Here is a 20503-nt window from a genome sequence, read left to right on the forward strand (position 1 = left end):
TTTATTGTAATATTTTTAAATTGTAAAACCTCAAAAAGAAAGTTTTGTTTGTATAAAATTACAAATATAAGGAACAACGAAGTAATTACCGGTATTTTTGTCAAAGATTGTTATTTTTCTAATTAGTGCTCATACCTTCATTTGATTTACGAGCAATCAATTGATCGCTTAGTATAATAATGCAATATATCTTATTAATTGTTACGGCGAATATTTTCATATTAAACAAGCTCAAAAGCCTGTTGGCAATAGTAACAATAATTTACGATCATTTCGTTGTTTGGTAACATCTAATGTAGACCGACTTAGTCTTACCAAGCCCAAGCATATCGATATCACAATAATATCTACAAGGTTGTAGACTAGCCCCAAGTCTGTATTTAATTTTCCTTTTTATGTTAGTCGACCAGTCGGCCTTTCAATTTCTGTCTGGAAAATGAGTGTCTTAGTTCAAGCATTATACGTATGAAACGCTATAAGTGCCAAAATATTAATTGTTTTACTAATATTAAGTAGAAACAGTCTAGAACATAGACTAACAAAGTTTCAATACTACTTTCTTTGACTTGTAATATGTGCCTCGTTTAAATTCTAGCAAAATATTATTTTTCGATGTTCTATCTTCATCCTATATAAACTCAAACGGATGGATGGTTTACTTAAAAACACAATTAAAATACATAAACGTTTACACTAGTCTAAGTAAACATCTTTATTAGAACGTTTACAGATTAATGACGGTATTTAAAAGTGTACATTCTCTTGTTTAGCGTCAAAATAGCAGTAATCACTGGCATTTTTACGACCTGCCTACGCTTTTTGCAGACACAACGATAATTCTCACATTAATTTAATTTTCTATAAAGGCCAGATATTCATTTAACTTTTTATTGTATATCTATTAAATGTCTTTTTATCTGTATGGCTTGTAAATTGGATTCGATTTGTCTAGATTGAAGTCACATGGGTCAATTTCTTTTCAAAGTATACTTTGTACAAACGATTGTGTTCTACACTGTTGCAGCTTTTAAATTGCTTTTCCATTATTTGGAAAAGCTTTCATTCGAGTTTAGTGATGCAGTTATTTCAATTTCTTTCTTAAGCCTTTGTGAAAAAGTAATGTCTAGTAAGGCTCACGTTCAGTTTAACTAGGTTACGGCTCAGCATGCATGAAAGTAAACACATATGTTATAACCGAATAAAAAAAAACAATAATAAATAAGTAAAATGTTGTTAGAAAATGTGGTTATCCAGAGCGGAACACTGATGCGCTCTAAACAGAGAACAGGGTATACGGTATGTTACTTTTCACTAACCTCGAAAACAGTGACATTGAGGTCATTCATGTTGGAAATGAAGATGAAATAATGACAATGACGTAATGAGAATAATGACAATGATTACGACAGAAACGATGATATAAATTAAATAACGAAGATGAAGATTCTAAAAATAAGGATGGGGAGAAAGAATGGTGGCGCAAATATTATGATAATATTAAAAATGATAATTATAATAACCACGCAAATAGTAATCATGGATGATTATGATAACTGATAAATATAGACTTTTTATCATAGAGTAATGTTTCTCCCTTTAAAAAGAGTTTTGACATACAAAGTGTTCTTTTTAAACTGTTTATCAATATTATGTTTATGTCATTTCTACTGTTGTTGGTAATCTGTCAATTATTACAAAGGAAACGGCAAACGGTTTTTTCCCTTCATCGAATATTCAAATAATAACTACAGATTAGTTTACAATACTGAAGGCAGGTGGACATAGATTGATTAAAAGATTTGTAGATATTGTACGCCGTATTGTTGATTTACAAAATATTTTCGATCGGCTTTGAGTCTTTCAAGAATTGTCACAGCCTCTAATTTTGTTGTTAAATTTAGCACACGATTGAAAAATATATTATGTCATCAGACGAAGGATAACCTAGTTTTAAAAATATTTGATTTAATGATGTATATGTGATAGTAATTTAAAAGCATGTGTTTTTCCTCTTCGCATTTATCTCGGTAATCCGTTGATAAAAGCGATTATGGCTTGTGATAATAACATCTGGATTTGAATGTCCAATACTAAAGAAAGCAAACTGGGGATTATAACAACTAGAATGGTTGCCGTCGTCAGTGACAACTGAAACTTCTGTGTATTTTAATGATTCAGTAGGAATGATGCTGATATGAGTAACATGTTGCTGATGATGGGAGCAAATTATGCTAGTGATGAGAATACTACTGGTAATGCTAATACAATGTTGCTGGTGATGTTAGTAAACTCCACGCTGGTGATGATAGTAAATGCTGATTTTGATGTGAGAAGATGCTGGTGGAACTGGTGTTGCTGGTGATGTCAGCAAAAGCGTTTGGTATTGTGTATGCAAATGTTGCTGGTGCTGCTGATGATGTCGGTAAAAGATGCTGGTGATGTGAGCAATAGCTTCTGGTGATGTGTATGAAATTTTGCTGGTGCTGCTGGTGATGTTAGCAAATAATGCTGGTGCTGCTGGTGACGTCGGTAAAAGCTTCTGGTGATATGAGCAAAATGCTGCTAGTAATGTGAGCAAATGCTACTGGTGCTGCTGGTGATGTCGGTCAAAGCTGCTGGTGCTGTAAGCAAATGCTACTGGTGCTGCTGGTGATGATGTTAGTAAAAGCTGCTGGTGATATGAGCAAATGCTGCTGGTGATGTGAGCAAATTCTGCTGGCGATGTCAGTAAAAGCTGTTGGTGATGTTAGGAAATGCTTCTGGTGCTGGTCCTGCTGGTGATGTTAGTAAAGGCTGCTGGTGATGTGTGAGCAAATGCAAATGGTGTTAGTAAACTGCTGGTGATGCCTTTGGTGATTTGGATGGAACTGTGATAGGTAATGTAAATTGGTCGTGTAGATGCAGGCAAAATGCTACTGGTGATTCATATCAATATTGGTGATGGTGATTAAGGTAAATATTGCTCAGGAAATGTAGGCAAACTGTGGCTACGAAGGAAATGTGTAAGGTAAAGGGAATACTGATACCGTTGAAGATAAGGGGAATATACTGCTGTTAATGCAGGGTAAATTCCTCTGATGATGCTGCAAAAGAAGATGCAGCTAGAGATACAAGTAACGAACGTGTTGGTGACGTAGGAGATATACAAATTTGTACTGCTTACTTAATAAACGTGAGATACATTCATTGTCATTATTGTTCTACAGCCTACTTTAATTGCGTATTGAGGTTATTCGGTTACCTGATGTAATGGTCTATAAACAGCCTAATGAAAACGTAATGTATCTATAAATTGCGTACCGTTTATGTATGACCGAACGCCACAGCTGGAATTCCAACAGTATAGCAAACCATGAAATGGAAATAAAGCAAAATATAATCTACAGTGATGCCAATTATATCACATACCACAGCGTATATTATAAATCAGTTTTAATTGATTGAAAGCTCTCGCGAATTAATGGCGATTATCAAGCCACGACAACAAGGCCGTGTATAACTTCAGAAATTGGTTTCGAATGATGTCCAAACGATTATGATTTAATACCGGAATTTGTTATCGGTTAGCAATTGGAACCGATTAAGCATTTTATTTTACCTTTCGATTGACATGTTCAGATTTCAAAATCGATCGTTATACGATATAGACGTCTATTTATTTTTTTATTTGTCGTTTCAAAATGTATCTGTTCATCAATTGTAATCACAACACATTATTTACCATGTATCCAGTTAATTTACTGACCCTAGTGCTTAAATATTACGGATACATTACTTTACAATCAAACGATCTAGAGCAAAGTTAATAGTAATCATTAAAGCGACGTTCATACGGGAAGGAAGAATTTAAAGAAACATGTCATTATAAATGTTTCCAAGTGAAATGATCGACAGCTATACAAAATAAATGTAATGTCATTAAAAACATTCAGAAATGCCAATAATAAATGTGCGTGTATGTTATGTAGAATCACAATTCATCCACTAGTGTATAGTATTATTTCCAAGAGCTACAACACTACGAGATACGGTAGATGAATAAAAAAAAAAGAAATCATTTTGTCAGGATACTAAACTTCTTTTGGACTATTTAATTATCATTATTATTTCAACAATATGTAATCAGACAAAACTATTTATACCAGTTATTACTTTAATCACTTGTCTTTAGATCTATTTTGCTGGCCTATCTGTCATCAAAATCGGACCAGATCATCATAATCTATATTTACGCGTTGTACAGTCGTTTGCAGCGATCAGTCGCTCTTTTCTTCTGCTCATCTTCATACCTGTCTCTCTGACGACTCTCTAACCATGTACTGTACAGCTAAGTCCGTTCGTTGTTTTGTAGAAACAACAATAATTTGGTAGAGTACATTAATTATGAGGTATTCACTCCTATTTAAACACTTGCTTCACCAACTGTGTAGCCAAAACATTTATTTATTTACATCCCTAAACTTACAATCGCGTATTCTGTAATTTTAGTCTGACGCTATTCAATTGTTGTTTGCCCTTCATCGCGGAGGCGAAATACATTCGCCTATTTGGTTCAACAAATTACAAAAGAAACTCAAATCGCGAAAATAAAAGGTCGCGAAATAGTTAAAAATATAAAATCGCGAAAATTTAAGGCCGCGAAAATGTTGGGCTTTACAATTTATAATCTTTGTCCACTTTTAACGCGCCTAGATATATCCTACGTGCATAATATACGTTGGATATCCCCAGTATTTCTAACAAATACAAATGTTGAAGTAAGACAATTATTCATCCTGTACGAGATTCCGTAAATAATTCATTCCATTCTGCTAAAAGGAGCATTTAAATTGATTGAAGGTTTCATAATGTAACCTAAAATAGCATAAAGTGCGTTAAATAGTACACGTTTCCGTTTCATATTAGCGTAGTAAATGTATATCGAAATAACGTTTAAGTTATCTGCCTATTGGCAATAAAACCCAAAGACGCATAAAATTACAATTAATACTACCGTAGTATTTTGTACTTTATTCAACATTATTATTCATCCAATTTTAATGTGAACCTGAATACCGTTTCGAATTTTTGAAGAGCAATAGAAAAGACTAATGCATTAAACTTAATCAATTTTGAACACATTTTAACAAGCACAATATCAACAACTTGCTTTAGAAGTATATTATGGTTTTTACTCTATACTATAGTTCACTATGTCGGTCGGTCTGTCTGTCGGTCCGGTATCACTATGCATTGTAGCTAGCGACTTAATGGCCTTGTTTTTTTAAAGACACAGTACGGTATAGAGGCACACACTGCACATTGTGATATATACCAACTAACCCAAAATTTTGAATTAAAATCTACTAAGTATAAGGTCGTTCGTTATAAGGCAATACAATGGTGGTGCAACAACAGTTTCTGAATCTTTTGCTCAATAAAAAGGACACCGTACTCAAACTACGCATGATTATAAACTTCTAGCTCGTGTTCGTGACTAACCATATTTCAGAAGTCATAGTTTTTGGTAAACAAACAGATTCATGCAATACAATAAAAGAAATTCTCTAACTTATACATAATATATTATGATAAAGTCAAACAATATAAAAATTCCAATTAAAATCGGCTTTATGAAAAAAAAAATAAAGCGCTGTACCTATTTCCGCGGGAATTAAAGTCTTTGATATGACAATTACAGAAAATAATATCCAATCAACTTCATCTATTGAAGATATAATATTTTGCAAATTATTATATAATACTTCCATAGAATTGAAGTAAATGTGTAGAAATGCGATAGTAATTACTTTTTATTGATCAAGGAGAATTTGAATAAAAACATATTTTGACACAAAACATAATATAATTGGAATACTTAAAACTCATAAGCGGAGTTAAATAGTGTTAGAATTGGATATTAGGCGATAACATTAACACTAACGGTCAATGATTCCATGTTATGGTACAATAAATAAATGAAACTACTTATTAGCTACCTATACCTACGTAAATACATACCGAACAACCTACCTACCTATACCCACCACATTCCTACATATCTACTGTCCCTACCCACCCAATTTATGTGGGACCCGCTACGACAACATTTAGGCCCAATGTTCATGTATACTGGTATGCGTGTCGAGGGCCAAGACAACGATGGTAAAATGGTTTGTAAGATACACCATTTATCTCACCAAAGGCAACGAGATTGAAGGTGATGATTGATGTGTTAGGCTCAACAGAAGCAATACCCGAACTAAGCTTAACCAGGGATTTGTTAATTAACAACTCACTGTCACAACTACTAAACATATTTGTAACAGGATAAGGAGAATGAATAATAAATGTTATCTATGTGCGACTCATAGGGTTTGGTCCCATGATGTTACAGTTCCAAATAGGCCTAATATGAATATTAAAGAAAATGCCATTGATTTTTCTGCAGTAAAATGCCTTTAGTGTCATACTTGTTCGTAGCTTACATCGGCTGGCCGACGCAGACATGGTCACTTTATAATTCTAATTCATCTTTTAGCCTCAAAGGTCAAATTTAAATCATAAGGGAGGTAATAATTATTCAGGAAAAAACATCATGATTTTATGTTTAAAATTCTTTGATTATTAAATTTACTTAATTGTTATATATTTTTACTATTTCATAAGTACTAAAATTGTGAAAAACAAATGTTTATTCCGTATGCATAAGTGCAGGTAAATAAATCATGATTTAAGCTTGTAAAAAAATAATAATGATAATTGTTACATATTTATAAGTATTCCAGAAAGTGATTAAAAGCCGAATGAATCGTCGTCTTAGCCTTGATGTATCGTATTCAATCTTTCAATCACGTCAATTAATTTTTTACATCGCATGAATGAATTGATAAATAAATAATACTTTTCTCAAAATTGGTAATCTAATAAGTGTACGATAATAATTACAACTTAAGTGCAAACAATGCCATATACATGACTGCAGTCGCGCGCTCAAGTTAGTGTTTACCGACCGACCAACCGACCAACATATCGACCGACATAGTGAGCAGCTGTAGTGCACGCGACTAAAAACCTATATTTGTAAATGTAAAGCTATGCCTACACTATCAAACTAGTTTGATGATAAAAAAAAGTGTGATGTGCCTAAACATGGTCGTGATATGCCCAAATATGGTAGTGATATGACATCATCATATGGGCACATCACATTTTTTTTGTAACATAAAGTTTGATAGTGTAGATAGACAGAGCTTAATGTAATCACCCAGACACTAATCTCATGAATAATTTTAATTCAGTTCAAGAAACTTGTAAATGTTGATAAATAGTGTCACGAAACTGTAATCAACTTTATATTGATTACTGTATTAACAAATTGTTATATTAACATTTTTGCTAACCATTTAGAAAAAACGAGGCATTAAAAGTTGGTTAATAATTAAATTCCACGATTAGTTGTCTCAATTTTATGATATTTATAAAAAGTTATGATTGATACTCATTTTCAGTATTGGTCAGATTCATATTTTGATAAGATTATTAATAGGTTATTTATTCATTGGTAAGCCCATTTCTATTCCCGAGGTTTATTTCATTATAGGTTTATCTTGAGGCATTAACAGTATGCATAATTCGAATCAGATACACTCAAGTAGAGATTGCGTTTGTGTTTATACACTGTCGAGTGTTATTTATAAGCATACCCGCAGGATTCTGTGATACAACTTTACTTTGTATTACACGTACAAGTTTGCCTTCTTTGAACTTGAGTTCTTGAATATTATTATGTAGCAATCTCACATTCACATCTTTCTCTCTTTACCTTCCGTTATTTACAGTGGAAACCATACAAGAATGTTTATTGATAATAATAGAACGTCATTTTTATAAATACAGTAATCATAACAGATGTAATTCTAATAGGTAATAACTATTTAGGCAATAGGAGTATACAGTATAGACTTGGAAATGACAGGACTGGCTAAAATCAGAAGCATATTATTAGCTCTAAAGCCGATCATTGAACGAAACCAATGATCTGAGATGTAGAGGTAAGAAATGGCTACATGGCTACTGGAAGCCGCAACGTAAACCAAAAAGAAAACTCATGACAGGAAGAATTCCAGGTAGCAAAAGCATGAAGGAATGAGCTAAAGTTCATTGAGCTTCAACAATTTTTTTTGTTTGTGTGTGTTTTCAGCGAAAATGATTTCCTCTAGTATTGTTTGGATTTTTGTTGTAGTTGCTTTAACGTTACAAATCTTTATTTCATATTCCAGCAATAGCAATATCACAAACAACTTTTCAATCCTATTTTAGTTTGATTTTCCATTTTGTAATGTTTGTTTTTTTTCTGAAATAAAGTGATTGATCAATCAATCAGTTAAAGAACAATTTTCGCTAAGAGCGAAAAAAAAATTCATTTCTATGAAATTCTCATTATCCATTTTATCTTCCACTTTATAAAATAAAAGGTCAAAATAAGAGTATTAACTAATAACTAAGAATTCTTCAGATGTAAAAAATAGAATTGTAAGGCCTCCTAGTACAAGCAAGCATACTATGTAATTTTAAATGTAATATATACTCTCTTGTCATTATTTATTGCGTCAAATATGATGGTCGGACATGTCAAATTAATGTTCAAATTAAGTCCATAGCATATCTGAGATTACAACGAGTAAATGGTAAGAAGCGTGTACAATATTTAGTCTATCTGTCGACAAGGGTCTTTAATATCAAGAAAATATAGGAAAAGAAATATTTTGTTTATGATAATAATGCGCCAACTCAGATAGTTTAGCCAGAATACAAGTAACAGCATCTTCTATTCCATCCGTTGAATAGGTAACCAATAAAGAATATCGTTATTCAACGGCTGTAAGTAAAGAAGATTCACAAAATTATATAGAATACATCAGTAGGAAAGTATTGGAGTTCCACCATCAACGAGGAAAAGTATAGGCCCTAAAGTTCTTTCTACAATATCAAACTTTACATGACAAGAAAATGTGATATGCCCATATATGGACATGATGATGTCATATCACCACCATATTTGGGCACATCACACTTTTTTTGTTAAACTAGTTTGATAATGTAGACAGAGCTTTACCTAAGTTTAACATGCAAAACATACGAATATTGAGAGTCTTTTTAAACATTTCAACATAAATGTTTCAGGTAATACCTACTATCTTATTTCTCACTTTAACTTTCTAATCGAGCAATTATAAACATAAACATAAATCATTTTGGATATTAAATGAATCACATGGGTTTTCCATAATCAGCTCAGACTGTAATAAATTTTCCCTAATCACTAAACACTTTTTTTTAAATGCGATTGGTAAATTTGACGAGTTAATCAAATGAAATAAAATCCTTGACAATTACCAATCACACGATTGACTTGAAGCATGCATCAACTTGTTAAATGTACATCTTAAATCTTGTATATTAATCTCCCGACCATCATTCTTACTTATACATAAGTATCATGGTTGTTATAATATCAGATCTTCTTTCCATAACATTTTCTAAGAATTTTAAAGATTCAACAGAATTTAAGACCAAGGTTCATTAACCAAATAATATTTATTTATATATTATTCCAAGCTTATAACTGTGCCGAACTTTGCTCTTTTGGTTTTCGTCTTCGACCTTTTTTCTCTAAAAGAATACTTATGCCTATTCTGTGTACGATTTTGAAAGTTTTTGCTCTTTACCTGAAAGTGTGAACTATTGACTCGTTAAGGGTCAGAACAAACCAAATCAAATAATAATAAAAATGAAATGTTCAATCTTTACACAATGGTGTTTAATAATTTTTGGTTTTTCGTACTTTAATGAATAATCAATTATTATGATCATATCATTATTTCAAATGAAAAAGGTTTTTTCCAATGGAAATCTAATTTTTACTCCTGTTTTAAACAAATGATCGACTTCCGCCGTTATTTTACATTTTGTTACATACTATTGATATTTGTGTAAAAATTAACACAATAATTTATGATTTGAACCAGGAAAATGGTATTCACTTGTGGATATCTTATTGACCGTACAATTCTCCAATATTTAAAATAATTTAATTAGTATATTTAATAATTTCGGCTATTTAATAGTAGTTAAGAAATATGAATTTGAATTAGTACAAAATATGACATTTTACCGGTCAACGACTGCCGGCAAATGAGTAATTGATTAACAGTTATGATCCAATATTCGTGAAACACGATATGCCTTTCAATGAAGTTAATACAAAGATTGAATAATCATTTTGGCGCCAAAATCAACATAGCTGGTCCGCCTGACTGTGTGAGTGCCTTTAGAAAGTGTCAAAGTGCGAATTCCGAATACAGTGAGAACGTGTATGGGATTACAGCTTGTCGAAATAAAATAAGACTTTGATGATGGACAAGATCTTGATGAAACTTGTCTCGCGAGATTGATATACAAACTCTGTTTAAAGATTGATTTTAAGAATCTTCAAGGCTTCAGATAAGTTCTCTTTAAGCTACCATAATCTCGCAGCAGTACTCATTAAATTTACTTCGTGTCACAAAATATGATGAATTATTAATAACGTCACACTTTAAAGAAACCCGAATAATTTCACATTACACAGAAAAGGAAGCAAATCGATCGTACATTAATATTCGGATTATTCATTCTGTTCCTATTCATAAAATTTCGATCAATGGACTCCCTAACAGAAGTTAAATTAGAGTAAAGGGTTTTCTGACGTCATAATAATTGTTGTGAATCTAATTTGCATAAAGTTTCGCGCCTATACGCGCATTGAATTGTAATTCTCAAGTTTGATGAGTACAAAATTAAATTGCTATCATAATGTATACAGATATTATGTATGATTTAATGGAATGTCAATTTTCTCCAAAAGAAGAAAGAAATCTAATAACACTGACCAATAAATATGTTTGAAACATATTTTAATATAAGATATTTTAAAATGAGATAAGATAATATATTAAGAAAAGAAGAATAATGTAAATTAAATACTGCACGAATTCCTTCTTTTAAGAGAAAGAAATTGGCAACAAATAAATGAAATTACATTATTCAAGATAAGAAACTTTGATGAAAGCTAAAAGCAAGGTTCGATACGGTTCTGAATATTTCCAAATCGAGAATAACAGATCATCACACAAATTGCTATTAGGCCGTGAATACTAACGGGGCCTAGGGTACCTTACATCATTATATACCCAGCACATTCAGCGTACGTCCACTGGGAGCGTTTTGTCGAATGCTCTGAGAACAATTCGCATCAAGTTTCCTTTCCGGGTGAATAGACAAAGTCACAACTGGAATGGGTTTAACAATATGTACGATTTGTATGACAGACTGAGAAACAATGCCTTGGAGAAAAGTATAGATATTGCTTGGCTTGGCAAAACGTAGTGTTGAAGAGAGGTGGTCTAATGTCTGTAGTTTTTGATGATAGATCCATTTGGAGCACTAACAACTAACTTTTCAAATCGCAAACATGGTGATCGTGGCACTGAAGACGATGTAGTCTCATTCAGCTTAAAATAGTTCTTCCACATTTATGTTAAAACAATCAAAAAGCTGATTTTCTTCATTTTATTTTGAAGGTAATTCAGTGTTCAGAAATGAAGAATTAATAATTGGAAAAAATGCAACCTAATTCAAGATGCAAGCGTAAATGATGACTTCTACTAGTCTACTGTACTAAAGGTGTAGAGAGACATTCGGCTATGTTTCAAACATAATAGAATAGGAACAAAGTTACTTTACTAAATTATTTAAAACATGCAGTACACCACTAAGCTTACTTTAAAATAAAACTTATCACGTAACATTCCGTATAGTCAGTTTCGTTAGAGCTTTTGAAACAAATAAATGTCAATACACAATATAGCATCAACCAGACATTGAAAAATAAATTAGAGAGCATTGACCAAGAGAATACAAAGTCATAAAAAGATGATTGAATGAACGATATAAAAATTATATTTTATATATATATATATATGTTCTTTTGATTAAAATGACAGAAAAAAGATCATTTACTCTTCGGAAATATTAATGTGAGTTATTAATCAACGTGAAAGGCAAGACGAGAGAGAAATATTTTAATCAATTAAAATACAAACAAATTAAAATTGATGCAGACTATCTTTCGTGATTAGAATAGTTCTACATGTGTATGCTTTTGCAATAGATTAGTAGATAAAACAATGTATAAGAAAAGCCAATTAATTATTTCTCCTGAGAGTAATGTAATTATTCTTATTTGGAAATATAATCAATACGAACATTTGCAAAAAAATTATTATTTCCTTTTTTGGCTTTGGGGTAATTTTTGTACCGAAGTATCCAAGTATCCAGTGTAACTATGTTCGGAACTTAATTTTACAATAAATGTTTGGCGTGATACCAGTGCACTGGCGTTTCTTGCTTTCTTAATCAGAACATAATGACTGTTCCAGTGTAGGCTAATTGAGTTTGGAACATAATTTTCCAATATATCATTATTTGGCGTGACACCAGCATCATACTGATGATTCTTACTTTTAATAATTTATCAGAAAGCCTTAGCCATTGTAATCAGGGTTCTGAACAGTTTTTTTACAATTAGAACATAATTTAGCGTCACACCAGTGACACCGATGTATCTTGCTTATGTTGCTAAAATGTACTATTAGTTCCTATCTAGGATAAGATTACCCGTATACTAAAGAGCATACAAATATATTGAATTGAACATATAACTAACAAATTATATGCACAGACAGAAAAAAAAACATTAACACAGGCTAATAGCGTAGCAACTGTAAACATATCTACAACAACAAAATCGTTAATTCTCTTTCAAATGCTGTAGATGTAGGTTCCAATAATATAACAACACACACACAATCAGTAGAATAACTAACGTACTCAGATTGACTGTGGGTTCTTAGACATAAGGCTTTGTATTAAGGGCTTTGCAGAAATCTGCAATAAAATCAGTCAATTTATCATCGATTTACGAAAGTTAAATTCTATCGACTCTTTTAGTAAAGTGCTCAACATAACCGTATACAGCTAGACGACCGCACTTTATTGCAATGAATAATTTAGGTTGATATAAAGGAAAGAAAGAGCAGAATAAAAAATAAAACGACCAGAGTAGCATGAAAAAGAAATGATTGATGTACTAGGTTGTGGTTTGTGACGATACATGATTCGAATGGGTGAGCGTCATAGCATAACTGAATTACCCGGCTCATTACTTCATTTCTACTGTCCGTGTAAATGAGTCGGAATGGTAATTTAGGAAAACTAACATTCAACCAAAGCTCTGTCTACACTATCAAACTTTATGTGACAAAAAATGTGATGTGCCCATATATGGACATGATGATGTCATATTACTACCGTATTTGGATATTTCACTACCATGTTTGGGCACATCACGTTTTTTTTTTGTCAAACTAGTTTGATAGTGTAGACAGAGCTAACATAAAGCCCAATTGCAAAAACTAAATGCATATTCATTAATTACTGAAACGAATTCTTGTAATAATTAAATTATTCACAAATTGGAACAAAGTATTAAATTAAGATAAATTACATTATCATTATGTATCCAATCACTAAGAAAGAAAACAAATTGCTATAAATATAAATGTATAAAAATAATGCACATGATATGATTATATACTTTCTATCATTATTATTACTATACAATGTTGCCGAAAGTTATAAACGGCGTCGTTTGGTAACAATAATTGGACTATGATTTAAACATTCGGATAACAGTTAGTTCGGTGCCCGAAATTGTTGACGTCAGTCGGTGAGAGTGGATCATTTAATCCAAGCAGATGTACTTGTTACGAATGTAAATTGTTTGTGTTAATTGATATGCTCTAAATGCGATGCAATCCGATCAATACGTTGGCGTCCAACCACCGAAGAGTCATTTTGATAGTTGTACAACTAATTTACATTCGGACATCCGAAGGGATAATGCTTACCAATGTTTAGGCCGAACGGAAGGCACCAAATACTGACATACACGTAATGAGCCTGCGCAGATTGACTGTCAGACTCAATAGCTGCGTAGCCGAGTGGTGAAAACGAAACGTCACCTCTACAAAAAAATTTGATAATGAAGACAATCCACATTTACAATACAAACATAATGTAATATTAATCTAATTGCTACAGATATGAATTATTAATTGTTAATCATAAACAATCACGTTTGGGAAAACATATAAGAACAAAGCAAAGTTATAGGATCATTCTTTTTATGAGGATTTACATACTGTACTGTGAAAGTAACCGTCGTAATACATAAATAATGAGCATCTATAGAAGAACTAGGTCTAGTACGAATCATACCAGTATTTATGGGACATTTTGATACCATGCTAGAATGCTGTTTTATACATTCATTTCAAGCCAATAAGTGGACACAATGCGTAAAGCTCTGTCTACACTATCAAACTGTTTGACAAAAAAAAGTGTAATGTGCCCAAATATGGTAGTGATATGCTCAAAATATGGTAGAGATATGATACATCATGTCAATATATGGGCACATCACATTTTTTGACAGATAAAGTTTGATAGTGTAGACAAGGCTTGAGACTTGGTATAAGGTATTACCTGTACTCACTCACATTCACTCTTTCATAATACCACTGGGGTATTCAATTACAGAGGCTCAAGTTTACCCAATGCATTATTAGAGTTCATACCAGAAGGTAAAGCGAGCAAAGTGGAACGTTTGGTACAACCTAATGTTTACCATTCAACGTGACAGTTGTTTAAATGCACTATGTAGGGATGTGTTACCTACTGGCTAAATTCTAATAGTCGTGGCACTGTCTTGAACTCATACGAACGAGTGGATCAGACTATTTAAAAAACATAATCTCTATCTTTCTCAAAAGTTGTCTGTATAATATTAACATACTTCGCCATACGTGGTGTAACCAAAAGTTAAGTGAATGCAGAGAAATTCACTTGTATTCCGTTAATATAGAAGGAAAAACATCTTAGAATAAACCACTGAGATCTTGGTGCTCTAAAATATGGATAAAATAAATGAACCGTTGCACAAGAAGAAACACAAATATGCATGTTCATATCCGTGGATAATCCAGAACTTAGTTCCAATAATCGCTCCCTGGCGAAACTTGTTGCAGCATCCGACATGCAATTCCACATTATACAATTGCTACACCACTTTTTAATCATCTTGAGGGAAGGACAAGTTCACAAAATTCCCATTCTAAATATTAACTATTCTTGTTGTTACACTAGTGGGCAGGCATTTAAATTAGATAGACCCAATTAATATTAGTATTATATTACCGTATGGACTCTTATAAAAGGAGTTTTAAGGTAGCTTAAAGATTCAGAGTTTTGGTGACACCTTTCACGCTTTTTAAATGGGGTATCAAAATTGTTGAGTATAACTCTCTAAAATGGTAAATAAATGGTATTTCTTTCAAATGGCATTTGGAAAACTTAAATATTAATGCATATAGGCCATAATAATAGACCCACACATGATTGGTGTAGCCTCACTATCAGAATTAAAAGCATACACCACACATACTTGCTACATCTTAAGGAACACTATACTTTAATCTGATGCTTGTACCATCCTTCTAAAATGTCCAATTATATTGATAGATACGACGACAATTATTTCTCGAAATTATATATATAATACGTCGTATGCACATACTATTAAATAGCGATTAATTTATATGCATATTTATACGTTGTATTATTCAAGCAATTCTTCAAGATCTACCAGTTTGAAACGCATAAATCTGAAAATACTCACGCATGCTTTACGGACTAATAAATACACACACATGACGGTATATTATAACTATATATTCGACGGAGCTTCTATTATTAGGAAAATCAATCGTACATCTAACGTAAATTCACATTTCATACACATAATGCCGCTGGACTCGCTTCTATTAATACTGTATTATATTATATTGCATTTGTATTTGTAGAATACATTATATTACAATTTTATTACAATACATTAACGTCGTTGCTATGAGTTAAGTCTCCATCTTACTGATAGGTAAAACATACACGTAACTTACAAAACACATTATGTCCTGTATTATCTGGGATTACAATATATTATATTACAAGTATTTGTTCATTATAGTATTTCATATAATATTACTATGTTTATCAACGATAAATATTAGGATATTTGCAAACCAAATAAGGGTCACCCCAAAAGCCGGACACGAACCCGGGACGGAAAATTGTCTCTTCTGGACCCGGGACTACTGGTTGATATGCCGACGTCGTTCCGATGATCGATACATTGGTATCGATTACAGTTAAGTGATCTCAAAAACTGTATAATCATAATTAATAGTAAGGATATATATATATACAATTAATTAGGAATAATGGTGTTCAAATTTCCCCAGTGGCATTGCACTAGACGGATTATATTGCAGATTACATTGTATACTATTATTACTATGCCTAGTAGTAGTATGGGTAATATAGGCCTACTTATATACACTTGAAGGTTTTCCCCTCTGGGTATTGTTTGGTCTTTCTCACAACCGCACAATTTAATTAAGTGGTAGGCCTAACTGTTGGCCTACTTTTTATATAGCCATGACATTCTTTTTACCGAGAGGTTTTGGTGTACTGTAGGCCTATGTTTCATTCGGAATGACTGCAAAAATGACTTTTTCTATTTAGTGGAAGGGATAACATATCCTGGACAAACATAGATTACTCTATAGACATAAGTAGTGAAATAAAATTGTATATTACGTAACAGAATTAATACTCATACTTTAGCTATATCTTATTAGTCATGTAGCTCAATGTATTTGCATTAACCCACCTATGACCATGTTGAAATCTTTCAAAAAAACGTGTTATACATATTATTCTAGTTTAACACAAACCAAGAATGACAGAAAGGCTAACCGAAAACTATCATTAAACACAGTAATGAACATAATGAATTTCGACCTTATCCCCTTTGGTGTTTCATCATTCTAAAAATCATCATTTTTTCTATACTCTTCCTCTCATTATACTGTATACACTGTACAATTAAGTTTCAATATATCGTAATGCCTACATTTATTGTATATTGCTGCTCAGATATCGATTGTACCATTAACTACAGCATTTTTTAAAAAGCAAGTCGATTTACCTGCTTGACAGACCTTCAGGGAATAGCTAAATATCTCATCCAAACTGCTGTATCAAATTTAGCTAACCATCATCCGGCCAATAATTCTACCCAACATAAACACTTAGTAAACAAACATCATATTGCACAAGTACAATTATTATCTTCTATGTGTGTTAACGGTTATTAGTTCAGAAAACGGCACAAAATAAACAGAAAATACACTATAAACTAACCTTTTACACTATCAAAATATCCCGAAGAAATCAACGCTGTGTATACATAACGTTCTCCCAGAGACTATGTGTTTGGCGTTTCACGGCAGTCGTTGAAATAGTAATCGTTGATCTTATGATGACAGTAGGAATATTACATTATGTATCCGATAAAAGCATTCAGATACATTATTGTATATGATGGATTAGATGACACGTGCTAATTTTGCGTTATTAAATATGAAATATAAGCATGGTAGTGACATAAACAAAAATGTTCCACAGTCAGAAGTGTTGTCCAAATTACAAATATTTTAACAACGGCAGATTGATTCTAAACATATGTGAAATAACTGATATATGGTAATATCTGTCCTTTATTTTATTATTTTCTTTTTTTGTAAAGACAATTTATAGATATTTTTTAGTGTTTGGACTAAAATCTTGTATAAAAATTATTCTCAACTTAATATTTTTTATACAATTAATGTGCTTTCTTACGCAATATTTCCACGAGTTGTAAAATCAAACACATGTGTTTGTGACATAAATCGTCCAACTAGAAAGGATTGTGACCAAACAGAGAACGAAAGCTATATACATTACGGATACGGCGGCCGTCTCCATTTGGAGATTTAGAATCTTACAATGCCTAAAGCAACTTATATTTGCCATCACAGGATTTGTCAAGTATTACTGCCAGAATGAGATACTGAAATACATCTAATTTATCTGACATTTGATGATGCTTAAAACACTAAATAATGCAACATTGTAACCTTTTAAACGTTAGCTAAGACAATAAATACAGAGACCCTTTACTTTCCGAAATTACAAAGAAAATCAGACTAGGCCTAATAAAAAAAAAAATTTTTAATTGGCTTGTCGAAATATTCACAAGGTTAACGAAATGCAACAGTTTAATTCTAAACTTAGGCACTACTGACGTATTTGTGTACTTAACTGTCGAAGCACCTTTAAGTTTTATGAAAAGTAGGCTTCCAACATGGACTTTTCAGAATCTGGACGACTATGGGGCTAGGCCTATATTTATTTATTTCATTACCTACCAATAATAAAAGGTTCCATTCGGTTTACAAATTACTGCATCCGTCTACTGACACCGAGCTTTAAGGACATTGTCTTGGATTTACACAACGAGAGAAACTAAAAGTTACCTAGCCCTACCGGGCCTATAATTATCTAGACTATGACATAGGCTAAGCCTAGGGCTATTTTCTAGAATAAGCTCCCATACTTAATTTTGCAAATTCGTTAGAAGTTATTATACGGTATAGGCTAGTCGGTTGGAGTTCTTTTTGTGATGAAAGAAGTGATAACTAGAGCGCAGCGCCATAAAGGCTTACTAATTTATGTGTTGAGATTGAAGCTTTATAACTGTAACTAAAGTGATCCTACCTTAATTTCAGCAATGTTGACATATTCACTCGACTATGTATAGAAAGTATTAAGACGTATGCCTAATTCCTGACTAGGCCTGCCTAGAAGATATCTTAGTTTTCTAGATCCAGAAAAGTAGGCCTAGGGCTTACATAGGCTAGATCTGGAAAACTAAGGTATCTTAAGGTCAAAATGAAGACACAAATACACCTGAATAGTCACTAGTACTGCATCCATGTTACAACAATCTTAAAATATGTTAAGCTTCGTAAAGTAGCTCTACAAGTTTAAGAAAAATTTATATTCCTCTATGACTATACATCACCTACACCATTAGGTCTATGAAGTCTATATACTATCATTGTTCAGATCGAATGTTTATTCTATTGCTGCTAGGGAACTTGTTGCGCGGAGAGTACACGTGTTTCTAACGGTCAAATCAGAAACGTCTAATCGCGCGCGCCATGACAATCGCGTAATCATGGTAACCGCAAGCAAATATACATGGTAACCATTTTCTAATGTCAGCAGCGTAGGCCTATTATTAGGAAAACTCTATCTAGTGTGAGTTACATATAGCAGTAGCCTATATTATTGCCACGGTTAGTAGTAGCCCTACTCTTATTAGGTAAAACACCTTAATAAATGGCACTTCTTAAATGACTGCATACGGCCAGACAGAATGGCCATATACATAACTGCAGTCGCGTGCTCAAGTTAGTGTTTACCGACCCACCGACCGACCGACATAGTGAGCTGTAGCGTTGCACGAGACTAAAAATTATTCTGAAACTTAATTCAAACTAAATGGTACAAAAAAACCTTCATAAACACAGGGTATACAGAACAAACTTATTATTAAAGCACTCCACATCTGATCACATGATGGAACTACATATTATGATGAACTTATTATTTTTATATGAGCGTTTGATATATGTGGTAAATTAAGTCTGCGTTTAGATATACAAATCACCTCAGACAGGATCTAAACTCAGAACGTTTTCTGTGACCATGATAATAGCATGCACGCATCTTTCTGAGCAGACACACTTTTATATTAATCTTTGATTTCATAAATCTATATTATAGCATAAACAGATATATGTACTGCACAATAGCATGTGGTGGTATTATGCAGTGTCACATACCATGTAGCACTTTTATCATCATATGTGATACGTGTGACACTGTATCACAGAATGTTCCTATGGTACTGTACACATTAATAGATACAGTACCTAAAATCGGTTAGTTAGTTCGTTCCAACACTTTGATCTGAAAACTGTATTCGAAATATTTTAAAAGAAAACACTAATTATTTTGTCAGGAAAAAATTAATTGAATAAATTTCTGAGTATGGTTTGATAAATCCAAGATAATGAATCAATAATATCCATAAGTTATATAGCTTCATGAATATTAATGAGCGCCTTGTAATTATTCGATAAAAGCTCAAGCTAATGGACTATGAAATTACGAGTGTCCTTGCTTCTTTTTGTGACTCATTAATGTACACTAAATATAAAGAAATGGAGTCACATTTTACAGTAACAAACTAATTGATAACGCCTAACTAGTAAATACAAGAGAATAAACGATGGGAAGAAAACATCAATAGCCATTATCTTGTGAGAGGGATAATTGAATGAATTTAGAAAGGAAATAAAGTATTACAAATAAAAAACACCTTTATTTTTATTTTTTAAACGAAAAT

General features: G+C 32.4%; 1 protein-coding gene across 2 annotated transcripts in view; it reads right to left on the minus strand.

Moving 5' to 3' along the window:
* The window catches only part of LOC144842937 (neuroligin-4, Y-linked-like), a 57622-nt gene extending 38607 nt beyond the window's left edge, over positions 1–19015 (minus strand). For both annotated transcript variants that reach the window (XM_078699554.1, XM_078699552.1), the window contains exon 1: positions 18997–19015. The gene's annotated coding sequence lies outside the window, so the exon portion shown is untranslated. The remainder of the gene's footprint in view (positions 1–18996) is intronic.
* Between the last annotated feature and the right edge of the window lie 1488 nt (positions 19016–20503).

Source organism: Antedon bifida, chromosome 5 (assembly GCF_963402885.1).
Source record: "Antedon bifida chromosome 5, ecAntBifi1.1, whole genome shotgun sequence".
Lineage (NCBI taxonomy): Eukaryota > Metazoa > Echinodermata > Crinoidea > Comatulida > Antedonidae > Antedon > Antedon bifida.